Source organism: Rattus rattus, chromosome 1 (genome assembly GCF_011064425.1).
Source record: "Rattus rattus isolate New Zealand chromosome 1, Rrattus_CSIRO_v1, whole genome shotgun sequence".
In the NCBI taxonomy this organism is placed as follows: Eukaryota; Metazoa; Chordata; class Mammalia; order Rodentia; family Muridae; genus Rattus; species Rattus rattus.
Genome location: NC_046154.1, coordinates 122,041,147 through 122,061,871, shown reverse-complemented (window position 1 = coordinate 122,061,871; position 20,725 = coordinate 122,041,147). Strand labels below are relative to the sequence as shown.

Sequence of the window (20,725 nt, the reverse complement as noted above, 5' to 3'; positions counted from 1 at the left end):
ATTTACAATATGCACCCAAGTTAATTCTGATTGGTGAATAATAATACCAGCCACCATAGCTGGAGAGAAAAGAGATAGGTGAAGTTTAGGTTTCTGAGAAAAGACACTACAAAGAAGGAGCAGGCAGGGATAGATATGCAATGGCTTAGAACAGTGTGCTGAAGAAAGGAAAGGGGCCACCATAGCCTAGCCCAACCATAAAACATGGCTGTGTTGGCTGACCAATTGGAGCTAACAGCAGCCATAATGAAACATAGTAAGCAAAAATGGGGTTATGGAAAGAAAGTAGAGCACGGAGGTTAGGCAGTTGCTCAGTTATTATTCTGCATAAGGCATATTAAAATATAAAGATATGTGTGTGTGTGTGTGTGTGTGTGTGTGTGTGTGTGTGCGCGTGCGGGTGTGCGTGTGTGTCTTTTATCAGGGAACATAACTGGTCAAAGGTGTGAAGGAATCCCTCATCAGGTTTATTTAGATATTACTACAAGAGTTTTCTACTGCAGCAGCCCCGAATGAAAGTTAATGATTAGAAGTTATCATTGGAGTCCTGTGTTTCTGAGCTTGGAATGGTACACTAAGAAATGTGACCATGGAGAACAACAAAACCTTGGTGGATTCAAAATCCATTAATTATTTTGAAGTAAAGACTATACATAGAAGCAAGCCAATGGACTCTGGAGTAGATCTGAACAGTAGTTAAAAAATGAATTATTCTGAAATGGGATTATGTATAATAATTAATAATAAGAACTTGCTTAAAACACTGAGATGACATCTCGCTCTGGTACTGATGTTGCTGCAGCTAACCTTATGAATTAAGACATGCCTGAGACATTCATGGTCCTGAAATATAAAGTCAGGAATAAAAATGATCTTACTCATGAAGAAATTATGGAATTTATGGATAATGTTTCTAAGGAAGATCACAGTGAAAGGAGCAGTTTTGTGTGTGTGATTCCAAGCCATGGTGACGAAGGATTAATTTTTGGAACCAATAGACTTGTTGACCTGGAAAAACTAACTAGATTCTTCAGAGGCAACTACTGCCAGAGTCTGACTGGAAAGAAGAAACTCTTCATTATTCAGGACTGCCAGGGTACAGATCTGGACTGTGGCATTGAGACAGACAGTGGAACTGAGGATGATATGGCATGCCAGAAGATACCAGTGGAGGCCAACTTCCTCTATGTTTACTCTACAAAACCCAATTACTATTCCTGAGAAATTCAAAGTCTTGGTTCATCCACCCACTTTGTACCATGCTGCAACTGTATGCCCACAAGCTGGAATTCATGCACATCCTCACTCATGTTAACAGGAAGGTGGCCACGGGCCTCTGGGTAGCACTTTCCAAGAAAAGAAACAGATCCCATGTATATTGTCAATGCTCACAAAAGAATTGTACTTTTATCACTAAAAAAATGATTGGGGGTGAGGTGGGGGCATGTTTCTGTTTTGGTTTTTTGTTGGTTTGAATGCCACATCAGAAAACTGTCAGGGAAACTTCATTTCCCTCTCATATAAATCAAATCTGATGTACCAGGTGTTCTTTAAACAATATCACTGCCTAGCAATGCAGCCACAATGCAGCTACCTCAATTTTGGTATCAGGTACTTGAAATGAAATTTAATTAGGAACAAATAAATGGCAATAATGATACTATCATCATAGGAGAAATTACAAAGTTACACTTTTGTAATTAGCAAGATTTGGTGATACTATGAATTTGAAAGTAATTTTTTTCTCCATCTTTATTAAATTGGGTATTTCTTATTTACATTTCAAATGTCATTCCCTTTCCCGATTTCCAGGCCAACATCCCCCTAACCCCTCACCCTCCACTATGTGAGTGTTTCCCTCCCCATCCTCTCCCCAACAATTCCGTTCACTGGGGGTTCAGCCTTGGCAGGTCCAAGGGCTTCCCCCTCCACTGGTATTTCTACTAGGCTATTCATTGCTACCTATGCAGTTGGAGCCCAGGGTCAGTCCATGTATAGTCTTTGGGTAGTGGCTTAATCCCTGGAGGCTCTGGTTGGTTGGCATTGTTGTTCATATGGGGTCTCCAGCCCCTTCAGCTATTTCAGTCCTTTCTCTGATTCCTTCACCGGGGGTCCTGTTCTCAGATCAGTGGTTTATTGCTGGCATTTGCCATATTCGGACTGTGCTTCTCAGGAGAGATATACATCCAATTCCTGATTATGAAGCAGTGATGATTTTATACTCCCTCCTCATGTTAAGAATGACATTTTAGTTTTCCTTAAATGTAGAAATGATAATGGCAAATGATATGTCTTAGAACTTGAATCCATGAGCAGAGTCAAAGGCTCGAACCTTGATTTGGAACTGATCTATGGAAATGAAGTTAGAGTACCATAACATGCATTATAGCTACTGCTTTTGTGACAATTGTCCAGGGCATGTATTTGTTATTTAAAAATAATCATGTTTTATTATTGGAACAAAACTAACTTGAGTATTTATGTGAGAGGAATCCATGTGCGAACTTGGTTGACTTGTTGAAGGCTGCCATCCTTCAGTGGTGGACATGATGACAGGGTGCTAAAATCCACCAGCATTTGTTTCTTTATTAACCTTATACAAACCAGCTTAGTTTTACAGACCAGCAAAATATCTAAAGAGCGGTTATGCAACAGCCTCAAATTGTCGACTATTAAAATGCAATAAAGGATTCTACAGGAATATACCATAATATCAATTGTCAAACAGAGCATAAGGAAAAGAGAGAAGACATCTACTGTAATTGGAGAGAAGATGGTTTAAGCCAGAGCAGAGCCATGGCAGAACCATGGGCACATCTTCAGAAAAAGTCTGCTAGTTGGACCCACCCTATGAGTACTGGTCTGTGTGGATAATGTCCAAGTTACCACAAGAGAGTGAGCCAGGTTAGAACCTTCTGCAAAAGGGCTTTCCCAGAATACTAAGAGCCTCAAGAAAGTTCACTGGACTCCATGTACAAAGTCTGTAGCATGCTGACTTTTCTGTTGAAGTTTACAAATCAAGGAAAATAATGGTGGTATTTGTATTGTTGCTAGAAATGAAAGAGCCATGGCACATAGGACTTGGAAAGCATCAGCGATAGGTCCTGCAGCCCACATGGAGGAGTTGCGGACTGGAGTCGATCCCCAACAGGAAGGCTATGCTCCAGGCTTCCTTATTCATGGAGGAGCAGAGTCTTGCTGGCTCTCCTGATGGGTCCAGCATTTCCCATAAGCTTCCTTTTTGCAAAAAGAAAGGAAGTAACTCACATTATAACTGATAGTAGTTTCTTGTTTAGACTGAATTTATTGTTAACTCTTTATAAGTAAGTACAGCATGTGATGGCATTTTAGTGTGTTCCCATGTGACAACTTTATAAAAGTTTGTTATTTTGCAATTTTATTTCAAAACATAAATTCAGATTTAAAATTTAAAAAAGTTATCATTGGTTTTTTAATACAAAGTGCTTGGATTAAAGAAAGCAGATACTATATTTTTCTGTGATAAAAATTTCACTGTACTTTTTGGTATATGTGGATAAAATGACACCCCCAAAGATAAAATAAAAATGTATCATGGGTGTTTTCAAGAAAAGCTACAGCTTAGTTGACACACAGTGAGGTGCTGAAAATAAAACTGAATTACCTCATGGAAACTTTGATGCTTGAAAATTGTTCATGTTGGCAGTGCTGTTTTTGATCTGAAAGCTGTTTATCAAGGTTCTGAAGAAGTGAGAGTCAACTTTATGAGGAGATCTGATGAGAGTAAAACCAAAAGCAGAGCATTTGTTCTTTATTCTGAGGGCTATAGGAATGAAAGTTTGCTTTACACAATAGCAGCTATTCAGATCTTAGAAAATTCTATGAGAATTCAGTATATATCTAAATAAGAATATAAATACCATTATTGAAGATATTAAAGTATTACAAAGAGGTAGGGATGAATCATTCAAATTATTAAGTCAATTTTCCTTTTCTAATTATGTTGTTTCCCTTCTCACCTGTTTAGGGATCTTAATTTTAAATTACTACTTTAAAATATAGCAGGGAAGACACACCTAAAATATTGGTGGCATCATTCCATGGGCTGGAACCCCTGGCTGAATAAAACTAAGAGAATTGACTTAATACCAACATTCATCTCTCTTTCCTTCCTCACTGTGGATACGATGTGATCATCCATCTATATTTTGGCTCCTATTCTTCCCCATCATGATGATCTGTACTCTCAAATTATAAACACGCCTATTCTTTTACCTCCTTAGCTTTCTTTTTCCAGGTATTTGTTAGAGAAAAGTAACCAATGAAAACTTTGTGTTACAGAATATTTGATCCTGTTTCTAGATATAGTGTGGCTTAGCCCCAAACACATAATTTTAATCCCTCTGGTTAGAATACAGATATGCTATTAGTATTTAGTTTTAATCCTACTATGAAGGTAAAGTTAGTTTGCAAAAGAAAATACCCCTGTTTAAAAGTGATGCCTAATTGATTGACAGACAAAGTGATGAATCAGAGATACATGTGATAAAATAGGGTATGACCAATTCACAAGAAGAAAGGAAAGGGAAGCTACTGAAGGGAAAGATAGATAGTACTAAAAGAAGAGAGTTTTGAGCCAAAACAGCTGAGTGAACTAGCAAGCTAGAGCTCAAAAAAATACTAAGAATGGGTGAGCTTATTCAGCAGTAAGTTTCAGAGGTAGAAATATTCTAGATCTAGATTAGACTGAATGAATGCTAGAAGCTTCCAGAACTAGGCCCAGGTTAGCACATGGAGGCAGTAAGCCTCCCAGACAACAATTAAAACAGGAATATAAAAGTTTTAAATTGGAAAAAATGGGGTCGGTGCTGTGTTATGATTTAGGAAATAATTTGTGGAAGAAAAATGGGTGAGATTTGTGTGTATGTGTGAAGAATCAGGAGTCTTCAGGAGCCCTTATCTAAATATGCACAGATGATGAGCAACACCAAACAAAGGCAGAAACAATGTTAAACACCGTGAAGAATGAAACATGAATGATTTAAAATTGTAGGCAAAAATACTGTCAAAATAGCTTTTATTGAAAAAAAAAAAGCCTCCAGAAAACCAAGTAGGTCAGATGCCCAAGGATCTTCCCCAATCTCTAACTTCCAACAGACTCAATTCTCAATTGTCTCTCCCAAACTCATCACTTTTCCCCTGCTCCCCAGTCCAGCTAATTAAACATGCCCAACTGCAGGTCATACCTACTAAAAGACCAGATATGTTGCCTACACATAGGTCTCCTCTATGCTCTTAGCACCCCCACAAGATTATATACCCAACCCCCATCCCATCCTCATCACCATTCCCCATCCCTACCATTGTACAGACTCATGCTGTACCAGAAGTCACACCAGCCACGCGTACTCTAGTTAGGCTACACACCCTCAAGCCTCCTCTGATCTCTTGCTGCAAGCCCAACACCATCCACAATACCCTCTACTCTATCCTCATCACTATATCTCAGCCTCCAACTCAGACAGAAATTCTGCTAGGCCAGTATCCACACTAGACACCATAACTCCAGCTCCCAGTTTCAATAGAGACTTGCTGCTAGACCATAGGTCACACATGTGGCCAAAACTCCCAGGACAAACAAAGAAGGCAAAAGAGGAAATAAATCAAGACACAAAACACATATACAACAAAGACAAACTCAGAAATTGTCACCTAGACCTATAATCAACCCCAAACCCAGAGGCCTAGACATTAGCATAAGAACACCGTCAGCAACAATCAGGGGGATATGGTAACACTAGAGCCCAGATATCATACTATAGCAAGCCCTGAGTATTCCAATACAGCTGAAACACACACACACACACACACACACACACACACACACACACACACACAGACCAGAAAATTAAGAGGTTAAGTGTAGTCATGAATAAATTATAGGGAATAAATTATCTCAGATAAGTGAAATCAAAAGGGAAACACAAGCACACCATTACAACCATCAGTACCACAATGACTACAATGACCAAAAAATAACAAACAAACAATGACAATGATTGGTCATTGATATTTCTCAATATCAGTAATCTCAATTTCACCCCCAAAGGATACAGACTAACAGAATGGATAGGAAAACAGGATCCACACAACTATTGCATCCAAAAACACATCTCAACATCAAGTATAGACATTAACACATGGTAACGGATTGGAAAATAATAACACAAGCAAATAGAACTAAGAAGCAAATTCTTATAGCTATCTCAAAAAAATAGACTGTAAATACAAACTAATCAGAAGAGATAGTGAAGAATACTCATCAAACAAAAAAATCCACCAAGATCACATTTCAATTCTTAACATCTATTCCACAAAAACATGAGTGCCCAATTTGTAAAAGAAACACTACTCTAGAAAAATCACATATAGGTATTGATCCTCACACATTGATAGTGAGAGATTTCAATAGTTAACTCTCACCAATAAATAAGACAAAGAAATTCTGGAGCTAACAGATGTCATAAACCAAATGGACCTAACAGATATATACAGAAAAGTATTTCACCAAACACAATAAGAAGTACCTTCTTCTCAGCACCTCAATATAACAACACATCTGAACTCAGTAGAACAAAAAGAAACAAGCATATCCATGAGGAATAGACAGTGGGAAATAATCAAATTGTGATAAAGGCCATGTGAGTAGGTCTCTCTCTCTCTCTCTCTCTCTCTCTCTCTCTCTCTCTCTCTCCCCCTCTGCATCTGCCTCTTCCTGTCCCACTGCCTCTCCCTCTCTGTCTCACTCACTCACGATCTCTCTCTTACACACACACACACACACACACACACACACACACACACACACATACACAAAACTCTGTCCATAAAATGTCTCCTAATGATATTTTGCTATATTCATGTACTATCCCTAGGCCAATAGAGATTTCATCTGGAAGTTGAACAAAAATGGTAAAACATTGGATCTAGAAAAGAGAAAAGGTAAGGGAAATGGGAGGAGTGTAAGGGCATCTCATAGCCCTGTGCTCTGAATTTTAGGGCAGCTTTCTGTCCTAAGCTTCATATTATCATTTAATTGCAAGTAAAGTTTTATTTTGTTACATAAACCTAGCCAAAGCCATGAATTGCTACTTTGTTAGGAAAAAAGGGCACAGACATGATGTTAAATCTGATTTTATCTTATGAGCCATGGCAAATACCTCCTAAATTCTTTATCTTCCTAATTTTCCTTCTAATTAAGTTTCCCAGCCATGAGATTATGTGCATTAAGTTTACTAATTAACTTCACAGCAAGAGAATCCATAATCTTAATGATATTTGCTGGCGTTCTATTTGTTCTACACACTGCTGTTCTAGAACGACCTTATGTTCAATTTCCTCCATCAAGAATTCCACCTCTGTGTTTGAATTTCCTTTAAAAAAAAACATAGCAGCACATCTCCCAGGAAGCCATTCAAGCTGCTTTCTGAGAGGCAGCAAGTTGCTTTTGTTAACATTAGCATCCATGCCCTGGCCTCAGCAGCTCAAGGTTTTAAGTTGGTGACTTAATTTTCCTTTACTAAAATCATTACAGGTTTATTAAAAAAAATAATGCCACCTGTGTGGTAGAAGGTAAGAGATCAGGCAGGTTTGGAGGTCATATCAGCAGGCTCCTAAGAAATCAGGTTATGGGTACAGCACCTTAAGTGTCTCTCAACATTCAGTTGGTTAAACATGATAACCTACTGCCGGCATACTCTATCCCCCACTAACACAATGGCAGACTAATGTCAGTGTGAGAAGAGTAGAAGACCTTCAAAGTCACAAGCCACAGACCACAGGCTACAAGTGTGGTATGCTGTGGCCAAAATAGACTCCTGAAACCAAACGTGAACAACCCAGTTTAGACAGCAAATGTCGATACTCAATAGTGTACTGAATCAACTGGACCAGGGTGAGGGATCCCACACAGAAGCATCAGGAAGGGCATTATTTAAAACATAACATCATTTTTGTTTCCTAATTAATGACACAGGAAACTGTACTTTCTTCAAATAACTGTTCTTATATTTGTGGAGAGATTGGACAAACATCTCACTCCTGATTTTAGTGACCTTACTTCAAGTTTCTGTCCATGTAAATTGATGTTGGCTATGGGTTCTCTGTAAACTGTCTTTATTATGTGCTATCTATAGAAAGAAGTATTCACCTCCTTTAGATTTTCTGATTTTGGGGGGAGTACAAGTTTTTAAAACATGTCTTAGAATTCTCTGGATTTACTCAGCAAATGTTTTTATGATCCCCTTTTCATTTCTGATTTTGTTAAATGGATCTTCTCCCTCTTTCTGCCTTTTTAGTTAATTTGGATAGGAGTTTGTATATCTTGTTGATTTTTCTCAAAGAACTGACTCTCTTGAATCTTTGTATTATTTTTTATTTGTTTTTGTTTCCATCTTATTGATTGCAGCCCTTGAGTTTGATTATTTCTTGCAATCAACTCCTTTTGGCTGTGATTTCCTCTTTTTGTTCTAGGGATTTGAGGAGTGCTGTTATGTTGTGAATATGAGATCTCTGCAATTTGCTCATGTAAGCACTTCATGCTATGAACTTGCCACTTAGAACCACAGTCACTGTGTTCCATAAATTTTAGTGTGCTTTGTGTTCATTATATCTAATTGTAGAAAGGTTTTAATTTCTTACTTTCCATCTTGACTCATTTTTTGTATTCAGAAGAGATTTATTCTGTTTCCAGAAGTTTGTAAAATTTTTGTTGTTTCTTCATTGATCTTATAAAGAAAGAGGAATAAAATGGCTGTGAATAGATTGTGGGAGGCAGGAATAATGCTTGTTTTATATCCTTGTCTGTGATCAATTTTGGTGAAAGTTCTGTGAAATAGTAAGAAGAAAATATATTCTTGGCTCTGAGCAGTCTGCTATCCCAGGGATATTTTCATTCTCTTGCCATCTCTCCCCCCACCTTCATTAGGCTTCAGATCCTGAGCCATATGCATAAGCTTTTCTTCCCTCTCCCATCTCCCCTGCTTGCTGAGATGTCTGGACCAAGCCAAGCTGCCCTGAGCAGCCTGCTAGCCCAGGAAGAACCTCCATTCTCCTGCCACCTCTCCTCCCACTTTCGTCAGATGTAAGATTCCTGAAACATACAAGCATCCCATCCCCCACCCATCTTCTCTGCTCTCTGAGTCTGCTGGGCCAAGCTGCCCTGAGCAGCCTTCTATCTCAGGGGGACCTCCATTCTCCTGGCATCCTTCTACCCACCTTCATCAGAACTGAGAGTACTGAACATAAAGTCCTGAAAGTCCAGAACCATACAGCACAAGGATACCAATTAGAGGACTGCCATAGCAGGACAATCCAGGTTCACCCCCATCCCAATACCTACTAGAAGAACCAAAACCAGGAACTAAAACCATCCAGATGGCTAAAAGCCCTCAGAAGAATACAATCAAGAAAAGCCAGGGCATCATGACAACTCCAAAGTACCTGGATATCCTATGTGATACCAGCATGTCAAATATGATACCAGCAAGGTCTGGATATCCTAACACAACTGAAACACAAGGAAATTGCTTTAAATCCAATCTTATAAAGATGATAGAGGACTTTAAAGAGGAAATAAATAAATCCCTTAAAGAAATACAGAAAAATACAATCAAGCAGATAGAGGTCTTTAAAGAGGAAACAAATCTCTTAAAGAAATACAGGAAAATACAATTAAACAGGTGAAGGAAATAAATAAACTGTGCAAGACCTGAAAGTGGTAGTAGAAGCAATAAAGAATACACAAACTAAGGAAATCCTAGAGGTGGAAGACCTAGGAAAGAGAACAACATATGCATTACCAACAGAATAGAGCATATAGAAGAGAGAATCCCATGTGTAAAGGATACAACAGAAGAAATTGATAAATCAGTCAGAGAAAATGCTAAATCTAAAAAATTCCTGACACAAAACATCCAGGAAATCTGGAATACTGTGAAAAGGCCTATCCTGAGAATAATAGGAATAGAGGAAGGTGAAGAGTCACAGGTCCAAGGCTCAGATAAATATTCTCAACAAAATCATAGAAGAAAACTTTCCCAACCTAAAGAAAAAGATGTTTATGAACATACAAGCTTATAGGACACCAGGTAGAATTGACCAGAGAAGAAATTCCTTCTACCGTGTAAAAATCAAAACTCAAAATCTAGAGAACAGCAGCAGCAGCAGCAGCAACAACAACAGCAACAACAACAAAAGAATATTAAAAGTGACAAAAGGAAAAGGCTAGGTAACATACAAAGGCAGACCTATGATAATTAAATCCATTAGTCCTTTCTCTAACTCTTCCATTGGGGCCCCCATGTTCAGTCCTATGGCTAGCTGCAAGCATCCTCATCTGTATCAGTAAGGCTCTTGCAGAGTCTCTCAGGAGACATCCATAGAAGGCTTCTGTCAGCAAGTACTTCTTGGCATCAGCAATAATGACTAGGTTTGGTGACTGTTTATGGGATGGATCCCCAGGTGGTTCAGTCTCTGGGTGGCCTTTTCTTCAGTCTCTGCTCCACCCTTTGTCCATGTATTTCCTCCTGTGAGTATTTTATTCCCCATTTTAAGAAGGACTAAAGCATCCACATTTTTGTTTTCCTTCTTTTTAAGCGTCATATGGTCGGTGAATTGTATCATGGGTACCACCCAGAGTTCCCAAGGACTATACCACCAACCAAAGAATACACATGGAGGGACCCATGGCTCCAGCTGCATATGTAGCAGAAAATGGCATTGTCTGGCATCAATAGCAGAAGAAGCCCTCAGTCCTATGGAGGCTTGTTTCCCGAGTGTAGGGGAATGCCAGAGTGTTGAGGTGGGAGTGGGTGGTTGGGGGGGGAGCATCCTCATAGAAGCAGGGGAAGCGGGTATGGGAAAGGGGAGAACTGGGAAAAGGATAACATTTGAAATGTAAATACATAAAATATCCAATGAAAATGTGTATAAGCCCTAAATAAAAAATTACACCCAACTTCTCAAAGGAGACTAAAACCTAGAAGGTCCTACTCAGGTATTTGGCAACCTCTAAAAAAACCACAAGTGACAACAAATACTACTATACCCAGCAAAACTCTCAATAACCATAGATGATCTTTCAAGAAAAATCCAAATTACAAAACTATCAATCCATAAATCCAGCCCTGTAGAGCATACTAGAGGGAAAACTCCAAGACAAGGATAACCACATCCATGAAAACACAAGAAATAAGTAATTCCATAACAGCAAAAACAAGAAAAATACACACACACACACACACACACACACACACACACACACACTCTAACACCACCAACATCAAAATTACAGAAAATAACAATCTCTAGTTATTAATATGTCTCAACATCAGTGGACTCAATTCCCCAATAAAAAGAAACAGATAACAGAATGAGTGCTAGAATAGGATCCATCATTCAGCTACATACAAGAAACACACCTGAGCAATAAAAGTAGACATTACTTCAGAGGAAAGGGATGGAAAATTTTTCTCTAAGCAAACAGACCCAAGAAGCAAGCTGAAGTGGTCATTCTAATATCTTGTAAAATAGACTTTCATCCAAACAAGACAGGGAAGGACAGTTCATACTCAGCAAAGAAAGAATCTACCAAGATGGCATCTCAATTTTGAAAAACTGTGCCTCAAACACAAGGGCACACACATTGTAAAAGAAATATTGTAAAAGTTTAAATTGCACATTGAACCACACACACTAATAGTGGAAGACTTCAACATCCCACTGTCACCAGGTGACAGGTCATCCAGACAAAAACTAAACAGAGAAATAATGAAACTAATAGATATTATAAATCAAATGGACCTAAGATACATCGTTAAAATATTTCACCCAATCCTGCTAAGACTGAACCCCCAGTGAACTAGATTGTTGGGGGGGGCAGCAATGGGGGGAGGATGGGGAGGGAACACCCATAAAGAAGGGGATGGGGAGGGGATGTTTGTTCGAACCGGAAAGGAATAACACTCGAAATGTATATAAGAAATACTCAAGTTAATAAAAAAAATAAATAAATAAAAAAATAAAAAAAAAACAAAACATCACTGGTATTTTGGCAAATGAGGCAAGATTAAAAAAAAAATATGTCACCCAAACACAAAAAGAATATACCTTCTTCTCCATAATTGAACATATAGTCAGTCACAAACCAATCTTGAAATGATGCTTTATATTTTATCAGACCATCATAGATTAAAACTAGACTTCAAAAACAACAGAAATATCAGAAAACCTACAAACTCATGGAAATTGAACAACTCTTTACTCAATTATCTCTGGATCCAGGAAGAAATAAAGAAATTAAAGACTTTCTAGAACTCAATGAAAATATAGACATAACATACCAAAATTTATGTGACACAATGAAAACAGTACTAAGTGGAAAGTTCATAGCTCTGTGTGCCTCCATAATGAAATTAAAAAGCTCTGAAAACAGCAATTTAAAAGTAGACCTGAAAGTTCTAGAAGTAAAAGAAGCAAGCACACCAAGGATGAATGGAAGGCAGGAAATAATCAAACTCAGAGTTGAAATCAATCAGTTAGAAACAGGAAAAAATACAAAGAATCAAACCAAAAGTTTTTCTTTTTGAGAAAAATCAACAATATAGAAAATTTCTTAGTCAAACTAATCAGGAAACAGAGAGACAGTATCCAAGTAAACAAAATCAATAGCGAAAGGGAACAGAAAGACTGACACTGACGAAATTCAAAGAATCATTACATCTTTCTTCAAAAGCCTGTACTCCACAAAATTTTAAAAATCTAAACAATTCATGAACCTCAACTACCATGTCTCTAAATCAGCATAATTTCTAACTAAATTTTAAATAGTTGTCCTTATACACACAGATTAATGTAGTAGTCCTCATCTCTCACTAAGAAACTTCACTTTGAACCAAAAAAGAGTATTACAAAAAAATACTCACACCAATCAAAAATGACAGTGGTGGAGCCCTGTTCTAATGAATGTGTTTTCTTTTTTTCCCTTGCCACAGTTTATGCATTTCTAATTCACATTGCATCCTCTCCTCTTCTCCCAGGTCTGCCCTTAAAAATCCCTCCTCCCATTACCTTCTCCCCTTCTCCTAAGAGAGGAGAAGTTCCCCTTGGGTATGACCTCATCTTGGGTCATCTAGTCCCAGCAGGACTATGCACCTTCTCTCCCATTGAAGCCCAATAAGGCAGTTCGGGTAGTAGGGAGGGTATCCAATGGCAGACAACTATATCTGCTCCAAGTTTTAGGGGACACACATGAAGACCAACTGCACATATGTGACATATGTTGGGGAAGTGGAGACCTCTCTGGTTGGTGATTCAGTCTCTGTGGGCTCAGATAGGCCAAGATTAGTTGACTTTCTAGGTCTTCTTGTCAAGACCTTGGCCCCTCTGGGTCACTCAGTTCTATCCCCTACTCTTCCACAAGACTCTCAAGGCTCCACCTTATGTTTGGCTGTATGTCTCTACACCTGTTTCCATCTGCTGCTGGATGAAGCCTCCTAGGAGACAGTTATGCAAGCATAATAGTGTGTTATTAATAGTGTTGGGGAATTCACTCTCTCCCATTGGATGGTCTCATGTTGGGCCAGTCATTGACTGGTTGTTCCCTCAGTCTCTGATTCATATTTATACCCACAGATCTTTTAAATAGGACAAATTTTGGTTGGAAGGTTTTTTGGGGGAGGTGATGCCTCCTCTTTCCACTGGAAGTCTTGCCTGTCTATAAGATGTGGCCATTTCAGTTTCTATATTTCTGACTGACTAGAATCTCAGCTAGGGATACCTCCATAGACTCCCTGAAAACTACCCTATTCCAGGTCTCCAACTAGTCCCCAAGATGCCACCACAAACTTCCATTCTCACTCTCAGCCTACTCCTGCCTTCTTTTCCCCCACAGCAGAACATCATCCTCATACCCATCTTCACCAGATCTACCACTCAGTTATCACGCCCCATCTACCTCTGATGACTATTTTGCTTTCCCTTCTAATTGAGAATCACACTTCCTCACTTATTACCCAGTTTCTTTGGGTCTGTGGATTGTAGCATGGTTTTCCTGTACTTTATGGCCAATTTTTAAGTAAATACATACCATATATGTCTTTCTGGGTCTGTGTTACCTCTCTCAGGATGATATTCTCAAATTTCATCCATTTGCCTGCAAAATATCTTTGTTTTTAATAGATTAATATTATTCCATTGTACAGATTACCACATTTTATTTATCTATTCTTCAGTTAAGGGCCATTTAAGTTGTTTTGAATTTCTGACTATAACAAATAAAGCTATTATGAACATAGGAGAACAAGTGTCCCTGTGGTATAGTAGGCATCATATGCACAGGATGGGTATAACTGGTCCTTAAGTTAGAACTATTCCAAGGTTTCTGAAAATCACTAAATTGATTTCAAAAGTGGTTGTACAAGTTTGCACTCCCAACAGCTATGGAGGAGTGTTCCCCTTGCTCCATATCCTTGTCGACATGTACTGTCAATTGAGGTTTTTATCTTAGCTATTCTGATTGGTATAAAGTGGAATCTAAGGATAATTTTGATTTACATCACCCTGATGTCTAGAAATGTTAAATAATTCTTTTTTCTCTTTTCTTTTGGTTATTTTATTTATTTACATTTTAAATTTGACTCCCCCATCCTACTTTCCCATCCATAAACCAATTATCCCATCATCAAGCTCCCTGTTTCTATGATAGAGCTCCCCCACCCACCTACCCACTCCTGCCTCACTGCCCTAACATTAGAGCATAAAAATCTCGCAGGACCATGAGCCTCCCAGATAAGGCAATCCTCTGATACATAAGCAGCTGGAAACATGGTTCCCTCCATGTGTACTCTTGGTTGGTGGTTTATAGTTCCTGGAAGCTTTGGGGGGTCTGATTGTTGATATTGTTGTTCTTCCTATAGGGATTAAAGCACTTTCAGCTCCTTCAGTCCTTCCCCTAACTCCTTCAAAGGATCCCCATGCTCAATCAGAAAATTGTCATCTTCATTTAGTCAAACTAACAAAAAGCAGAAATAGTATCTAAATTAACAAAATCAGTAAATAAAATGGGAGATAACTACTGACAATGACAAAATTGGAAAATCTAAATGATGATTTTCTAGATAGGTAAGGTTAAAAGTCTCTCATCCAAAATAAAGCCCAGAGCCAGATAGTTTTAGCACAGAATTTTGTCAGACTTTCACAGAAGAGCTAATACCAACACTCCTTAAACTATTTGACAAAATACTAATAGAAGGAACACTACCTAATTCATCCTATCAGGCCATATTCATCCTGTTATGTAAACCACACACTCAATTAAAAAAGAGAATTTCATAAAACTTTCCCTTATAAATAGCAATGCAAAAAATACTCAATAAAATACTCATAAACCAATTCCAAGAACAAATCAAAGACATCATACACCATGGTCAAGTAGATTCTATCCCAGAAATGCAGAGGTGGTTCAATATACAAAAGTTCATCAATGTAACTGAACATGTAAACAAATTGAAAGAATAAAACCACGTGATCATCTCATCCATTCAGTGTTTAAAAATGCTTAGACAAAACCAAACTCCCCTTCATGTTAGGTCTTGGAGAGGTCAGGGAGACAAGACACATACCTAAACATAATAAATGCAATATAGAGCAAGCCAGGAGACAACATCAAATTAAATGGAAAAAAACTTAAAGCAGTTCCTCTAAAATCAGGGTCAAGACATAGTTTCCCCTCTCTCTCTCTGTATTTACTCACTATCCTACTTGAAGTTCTAGTTAGAGCAATAAGACAACTAAAGGAAATCAAGATGATACAAACTGGAAAGGAAGAAGTAAAAGTATAACTATTTGAAACCTCATGGGAGAGAGAGCTCACCGCCGAGACAGGTGGGCACTCCTGAGACTGCAGAGCGGAAGAGACCACCAACACTGCCCACCCCTGCCCACATCCCTGGCCCAAGAGGAAACTGTATATGGCCTCTGGGTTCCCTTGGATAAGGGCACAGCAGCAGCAGGTCCCCTCACTCTGAGACACCACAGGAACCTGAAGGGACCGACCAGATAAACAGTTCTCTGCACCCAAATCCCATGGGAGGGAGAGCTAAACCTTCAGAGAGGCAGACACGCCTGGGAAACCAGAAGAGTCTACACTCGGCCCACATCTCTGACTCCAGAGAAAAACACCAAATGCCATCTGGAACCCTGGTGAACGGAAGCTCCCGGAAAGGGCGGCGCAGATCTTCCTGGTTGCTGCCACTGCACAGGGCTTTTATGCAACACCCCACGAGCAAACTTGAGCCTCGGGACCGCAGGTAAGGCCAACTTTTCTCCTGCAAGTGACCTGCCTGTTGAACTCAAGACACAGGCCCACAGGAACAGCTGAAGACCTGTAGAGGGGAAAAACTACATGCCCGAAAGCAGAACACTCTGTCCCCATAACTGGCTGAAAGAAAACAGGAAAACAGGTCTACAGCACTCCTGACACACAGACTTATAGGACAATCTAGCCACTGTCAGAAATAGCAGAACAAGGTAATACTAGAGATAATCTGATGGCGAGAGGCAAGCTCAGGAACCCAAGCAACAGAAACCAAGACTACATGGCATCATTGGAGCCCAATTCCCCCACCAAAGCAAACACAGAATATCCAAACACACCAGAAAAGCAAGATTTAGTTTCAAAATCATATTTGATCATGATGCTGGAGGACTTCAAGAAAGACATGAAGAACTCCCTTAGAGAAACACAGGAAAACATAAATAAACAAGTAGAAGCCTATAGAGAGGAATCACAAAAATCCCTGAAAGAATTCCAGGAAAACACAATCAAACAATTGAAGGAATTAAAAATGGATATAGAAGCAATCAAGAAAGAACACATGGAAAAAACCCTGGATATAGAAAACCAAAGGAAGAGACAAGGAGCCGTAGATACAAGCATCACCAACAGAATACAAGAGATAGAAGAGAGAATCTCAGGAGCAGAAGATTCCATAGAAATCATCGACTCAACTGTCAAAGATAATGTAAAGCAGAAAAAGCTACTGGTCCAAAACATACAGGAAATCCAGGACTCAATGAGAAGATCAAACCTAAGGATAATAGGTATAGAAGAGAGTGAAGACTCCCAGCTCAAAGGACCAGTAAATATCTTCAACAAAATCATAGAAGAAAACTTCCCTAACCTAAAGAAAGAGATACCCATAGGCATACAAGAAGCCTACAGAATTCCAAATAGATTGGACCAGAAAAGAAACACCTCCCGTCACATAATAGTCAAAACACCAAATGTACAAAACAAAGAAAGAATATTAAAAGCATTAAGGGAAAAAGGTCAAGTAACATATAAAGCAGTAAGGGAAAAAGGTCAAGTAATATATAAAGAGAAGTCACGCCTGACTTCTCACCAGAGACTATGAAAGCCAGAAGATCCTGGACAGATGTCATACAGACCCTAAGAGAACACAATGCCAGCCCAGGTTACTGTATCCAGCAAAACTCTCAATTAACATAGATGGAGAAAAAAAGATGTTCCATGACAAAACAAAATTTACACAATACCTTTCCATAAATCCAGTCCTGCAAAGGATAACAAATGGTAAAGCCCAACATAAGGAAGAAAGCTACACCCTAGAAAAAGCAAGAAACTAATGATCTTGGCAACAAAATAAAGAGAAGAAAAGCAAACAAACATAATCTCACATCCAAATACGAATATAATAGAAAGCAACAATCACTATTCCTTAATATCTCTCAACATCAATGGACTCAACTTCCCATTAAAAAGACATAGATTAACAAACTGGATATGCAATGAGGACCCTGCATTCTACTGCCTACAGGGAAACACACCTCAGAGACAAAGACAGACACTACCTCAGAGTGAAAGGCTGGGAAACAACTTTCCAAGCAAATGGTCTGAAGAAGCAAGCTGGAGTAGCCATTCTAATATCAAATAAAATCAATTTCCAACTAAAAGTCATCAAAAAAGATAAGGAAGGACACTTTATATTCATCAAAGGAAAAATCCACCAAGATGAACTCTCAATCCTAAATATCTATGCCCCAAATACAAGGGCACCTACATACGTAAAAGAAACCTTACTAAAGCTCAAAACACACATTGCACCTCACACAATAAGAGTAGGAGATTTCAACACCCCACTCTCATCAATGGACAGATCATGGAAACAGAAATTAAACAGAGACGTAGACAGACTAAGAGAAGTCATGAACCAAATGGACTTAACAGATATTTATAGAACATTCTATCCTAAAGCAAAAGGATAAACCTTCTTCTCAGCTCCTCATGGTACTTTCTCCAAAATTGACCATATAATTGGTCAAAAAACGGGCCTCAACAGGTACAGAAGGATAAAAATAATCCCATGCATGCTATTAGACCACCACTGCCTAAAGCCGGTCTTCAATAACAATAAGGGAAGAACGCCTACAAATACGTGGAAGTTGAACAATGCTCTACTCAATGATAACCTGGTCAAGGAAGAAATAAAGAAAGAATTTAAAGACTTCTTAGAATTTAATGAAAATGAAGGTACAACATACCCAAACTTATGGGACACATTGAAAGCTGTGCTAAGAGGAAAACTCATAGTTCTGAGTGCCTGCAGAAAGAAACAAGAGAGAGCATATGTCAGCAGCTTGACAGCACACCTAAAAGCCCTAGAATGAAAATAAGCAAATACACCCAGGAGGAGTAGAAGGCAGGAAATAATCAAACTCAGAGCTGAAATCAGCCAAGTAGAAACAAAAAGGACCATACAAAGAATCAACAAAACCAAAAGTTGGTTCTTTGAGAAAATCAAGAAGATAGATAAACCCTTAGCCAGACTAACGAGAGGACACAGAAAGTGTGTCCAAATTAACAAAATCAGAAATGAAAACGGAGACATAACTACAGATTCAGAGGAAATTCATAAAATCATCAGATCTTACTATAAAAGCCTATATTCAACAAAACATGAAAATCTACAGGAAATGGACAATTTCCTAGACAGATACCAGGTACCGAAGTTAAATGAGGAACAGATAAAACAGTTAAACAACCCCATAACTCCTAAGGAAATAGAAGCAGTCATTAAAGGTCTCCCAACCAAAAAGAGCCCAGGTCCAGACGGATTTAGTGCAGAATTCTATCAGACCTTCATAGAAGACCTCATACCAATATTATCCAAACTATTCCACAAAATTGAAACAGATGGAGCACTACCAAATTCCTTCTATGAAGCCACAATTACACTTATACCTAAACCACACAAAGACCCAACAAAGAAAGAGAACTTCAGACCAATTTCCCTTATGAATATCGATTCAAAAATATTCAATAAAATTCTGGCAAACTGAATCCAAGAGCATATCAAAACAATCATCCACCATGATCAAGTAGACTTCATCCCAGGCATGCAGGGATGGTTTAATATACGGAAAACCATCAACGTGATCCATTATATAAACAAACTGAAAGAACAAAACCACATGATCATTTCATTAGATGCTGAGAAAGCATTTGACAAAATTCAACACGCCTTCATGATAAAAGTCCTGGAAATAATAGGAATTCAAGGCCCATACCGAAACATAGTAAAAGCCATATACAGCAAACCAGTTGCTAACATTAAACTAAATGGAGAGAAACTTGAAGCAATCCCACTAAAATCAGGGATTAAACAAGGCTGCCCACTCTCCCTACTTATTCAATATAGTTCTTGAAGTTCTAGCCAGAGCAATCAGACAACAAAAGGAAATCAAGGGGATACAGATTGAAAAAGAAGAAGTCAAAATATCGCTATTTGCAGATGATATGATAGTATATATAAGTGATCCCAAAAGTTCTACCAGAGAACTACTAAAGCTGATAAACAACTTCAGCAAAGTGGCTGGGTATAAAATTAACTCAAATAAATCAGTAGCCTTCCTCTACACAAAAGAGAAACAAGCCGAGAAAGAAATTAGGGAAACGACACCCTTCATAATAGACCCAAATAATATAAAGTACCTCGGTGTGACTTTAACCACGCAAGTAAAAGATTTGTACAATAAGAACTTCAAGACTCTGAAGAAAGAAATTGAAGAAGACCTCAGAAGATGGAAAGATCTCCCATGCTCATGGATTGGCAGGATTAATATAGTAAAAATGGCCATTTTACCAAAAGCGATCTACAGATTCAATGCAATCACCATCAAAATACCAATCCAATTCTTCAAAGAGTTAGACAGAACAATTTGCAAATTCATCTGGAATAACAAAAAACCCAGGATAGCTAAAACTATCCTCAACAATAAAAGGACTTCAGGGGGAATCACTATCCCTGAACTCAAGCAGTATTACAGAGCAATAGTGATAAAAACTGCATGGTATTGGTACAGAGACAGACAGATAGACCAATGGAACAGAATTGAAGACCCAGAAATGAACCCACACACTTATGGGCACTTGATTTTTGACTAAGGAGCCAAAACCATCAAATGGAAAAAAGATAGCATTTTCAGCAAATGGTGCTGGTTCAACTGGAGGTCAACATGTAGAAGAATGCAAATTGATCCATGCTTATCACCCCGTACAAAGCTTAAGTCCAAGTGGATAAAGGACCTCCACATCAAACCAGATACACTCAAACTAATAGAAGAAAAACTAGGGAAGCATCTGGAACACATGGGCACTGGAAATAAT

At 38.6% G+C, this 20,725-nt stretch overlaps 1 pseudogene; it reads left to right on the top strand.

Annotated features, from left to right (window-relative positions):
* Positions 1-589: 589 nt before the first annotated feature.
* Positions 590-1,417, top strand: LOC116889158 (annotated as a pseudogene).
* Positions 1,418-20,725: the final 19,308 nt, after the last annotated feature.